We start from the raw sequence: 3679 nt of genomic DNA, 5'->3' as shown, positions 1-3679 counted from the left end.
ACTTACTTTACGTTCAAAACGGATCAATTCATAGGTTGAACTTTTCAATCCAATCAAGGGGATAAGGCAAAAAAATGATTTCTAGTGATAAAAAGAAATGATCATTCAAAATGTCAGACGATGGATATTTGGTTCAATCTGTCTCACAAACTCTTCAGTCTCGTCTTATAGCGATGACAGATAGAACTAGTAGTTTTAAGAGAAGCGTTATTTTAGAAGCAAATACTCGAGGAGTCAGGCATATGCAATAAAAAATTAATCCCTCAAATTGTTTTAGTCTCTTCTGCTTTCCACTTCGGTGCTTTTAGCGTTTATAATACAAAAAAATCCATCCTGGCCCCCCACCCACACAGAAGGCAACGAAAAGTGTTGCATCAATATTTATGGTTCTCCAAAGAAAAAGGCCAAGTTTTTGTTTACGTTGCCGCCATCCTCTGTTTCACGACAGGATCGAGAGTGAAAAGTTACACATTGTTCCTGAAAGAATTACATGGTCCGTTCATCACACAAATGTTTGCTCATGTGGCCGGTTCTCTGAGAATTGAAATGGCACATGTTTGGGATCCAAAAAAAGACCGGACAAGCCTTTGAGGTCCCTGGACCATAAAAAAGCGACAAGGCCATTTTTTGCAACACGATTGGATCCCAAGGAACCGCACCACGGCCAACTGTTTTGTGAAGTGTAATTTCAACCGGACGGGCGGGCAATCGTGCGGTGGAACGCTTTTCTTTTATTGCCTTTGATGATCCTTGAGCATTTTACTCTCTCCTTCTGAAGCTAGGGTTTTTTTTCATTCGAGATCTCCCAAAGCCATTGGTCATTAGACTCGTAATGCTTTTTTGCCTTGGTACTACTCGAATTGGCATCATGTCATGTTGGTGTATCAAAACGAGACTTGGCACAGAGCTCTGGTCTTCATTCATTGCTGTTGTTGTTGTTGTAGCGACACTAACGGCGAAGCATTAAGCAAGATGACTCCGAAAGAAGCAAAGATTTCCATCCATCCGTAGGGAAAGCATACGCCTTTGGTCACCTCCGCTTGCAAAGGCCTCGTTTGTTTCAATTAACAATCAACATTACCCGGCCCTAATCTACAGTTGCCTCTACGTGCGCCAACTGATTCCATTTCCCTTCAGAGCAATGAATGAAACAACAATGACCTCTTGTGGCCTTGCATTAATCTGGACGATCGTTGGGGAGTTGAACTGTGCTTACTTGGCTTGGTCTGGATTAACTTTCGTGATAGGAATAAAATGGCCAGGAGAAGGTTCTGTGACGTCAAGCAAAAAATTGCGGCAAAATGGCTGAGGGTCTGTTTGTGAATTCATCCTGCCAACCTCGCGTTATTCATATGTTTCATATTCATCGAACAATGGGGGTATTTGCACAGGTGCATTTTATGAGGTCTGACTGTGCTACCATCGCATTCTGCTAGTATCAGATGTAGCAAATCGGAAAAGACTTTGACAAAGCCAACCACCATGTCGCAACCCACTATTCATGCAAGCTGACAAAAAACGTCGAAACGAAGGGTTTTTTTTCGTTTCGAGGACTCAAATTGGTCTACATTACTAGGCATTTCATGAAGGACATTTTGAAAGTGAGTAGACGTATTTGAAATTTTATGAGGTCTGACTGTGCTACCATCGCATTCTGCTAGTATCAGATGTAGCAAATCGGAAAAGACTTTGACAAAGCCAACCACCATGTCGCAACCCACTATTCATGCAAGCTGACAAAAAACGTCGAAACGAAGGGGTTTTTTTCGTTTCGAGGACTCAAATTGGTCTACATTACTAGGCATTTCATGAAGGACATTTTGAAAGTGAGTAGACGTATTTGAAATTTGGTCCACTAACTCCGCTCGACTGGTTCTTAACAGGCCAATAAGATTTTCTCCAAACTTTGCAGTCCTCTTGGACTTTTACAACTTTGGAAATTACACTCGGTTAATCTTGTTTAAGCCATGGCCTTGGTCAGACAATTTTGTTCTGACCTTGACTTAAAGCTTGGACTAAGATCCAACGGAGAAAGTTTCAAATTGTTCTTGCATGACTCTCTCAAATTAATCAAATTCTCTGTAAGCCATAAAAGGAAGATAAGATACACCAATAGGCCATCTAAATCATGATCATAGAATATACTTCAAGGTAAGTACGACGTACATTGGAAGTGCATGTTCTGACATAACTTCCTATCTTAAGAGCTTTTCTAATTTGTTCCACTGGGATCAGTTTTTTCCATTTCTCTTTTTGTAGACAAATCGTTGAAAGAACACCACGATTCGTTCCATGTGAAAAGGTTCATTGCACTAAAAGCGAGTTTAAAAGCTTCAACAATAACTAAGCTTCATAATATTGCATTACATTTCGATTGAATGGCTACTCTGGACAATTCTTGGACAAAAACCCATCAGTTGGAAATCCCCTCTTCACGTGATGATGAGAGAGCCTATGGCAAAGCTATATCATTAGACAGCCTATGGGCATGAGCCAGTCATACGTCGACCTTTGGGCTTCAAGGCCAATAGTAAAGTGGCAGCCAATTACGGATATGGATAACTGGATAGAGTAAGTATAAACCTAGAAATCTACTAATGCGATTGTTGTTTGTGGTCGTCAAGCACATCTTTGCTTCTCCCATCCTCTCTGGCAATCAGAAACTTTCTGGCGCTCTGTTCTTGTGAGCCTCGTGGCAAGTGGAACCGTGCTCGTCAATCTTGTTCCACCGCCATAACTTATGTATCAACCGCGAACAATTTGATGCGGTTAGAACCTCAGACCCATTCAACTTTTTAGTGCCATTTCCAGTCCGAGAGTTTAGAGGGGAAGTGATCTTTCATTGGGGGAGCTTACGTCTTCAAACGTTCCCATGTGATTTATCATTCAGATCCACCTTGTGATGCATTCCATGGACCGTCTATTCTAAATTGATAGAACGATATTGATAATCGAGTCGAGTCGCACTCAATGTGGCACATGACGTCCGAATGGAAACGGGAATAGGCGAAGATGTGGTTCACGAAAACGAGTGTTCCGCCAGAATATCACTAACTACTGAATGGCGCACGTTCAGGAAGGAGACACTCTCTCTGGTTATTTTAAGGAGACTGCTCAGTGTGACTAAAAAATGTCTGCCTTATGTCTCTACAAGAACGAAGACGATAATGGCGATAATCGTATGCTAATGAATGTTAGTTGGTATTGGTGACCACTGTGATATTTTCCAGTCACTTCTCACCCAAACGGCTTCGCTGAAACTGATGGTGGAAATACTTGAGCTGGTGGTCTATGGTGTCACCTCTGGAGCCTTGGGTGATGATCACACAAGTCGTGAAACAGGGGAACACTCACTCGCACTCCTTTGTGGACCCTCCGTGTCCGTTCTTTTCATGCGCTTATTCCTGCTGCGCCTCGCCACAAAATTGTCGAGGAACAACAACATTCCCACCAACGAACTCTGTTCTCTCTCTCTCTCGATCTCTCTCATGCTGTCCTTCTTTCTGTTTTGGAATCGGGCTGGCTGGTAAGCCGACGACTTCCTGTTCGCTGGGTCAAGGACGACTTTACCACAGGACACCGACGGTGGTGGGGGAAAATGGCTGATTCTAATTCCAATCAATCAAATTCATTTCTCTTCGCACGGCTTGACTCAAATGTAGCCTCAGAAAGCATTATC

General features: G+C 42.5%; 1 protein-coding gene across 2 annotated transcripts in view; it reads right to left on the bottom strand.

The window, feature by feature from the left end:
• LOC131883762 (uncharacterized) overlaps positions 1–3475 on the bottom strand; it is a 23878-nt gene extending 20403 nt beyond the window's left edge. Inside the window, exon 1 of one of the 2 annotated variants that reach the window (XM_059231316.1) lies at positions 3242–3475. The gene's annotated coding sequence lies outside the window, so the exon portion shown is untranslated. The other variant, XM_059231315.1, reaches the window with a different exon arrangement.
• Positions 3476–3679: the final 204 nt, after the last annotated feature.

This window comes from Tigriopus californicus, chromosome 7 (genome assembly GCF_007210705.1).
Source record: "Tigriopus californicus strain San Diego chromosome 7, Tcal_SD_v2.1, whole genome shotgun sequence".
Classification (NCBI taxonomy): domain Eukaryota; kingdom Metazoa; phylum Arthropoda; class Copepoda; order Harpacticoida; family Harpacticidae; genus Tigriopus; species Tigriopus californicus.
The sequence above is the reverse complement of the archived record's forward strand: the minus strand, read 5'-3'. Positions and strand labels throughout refer to the sequence as shown.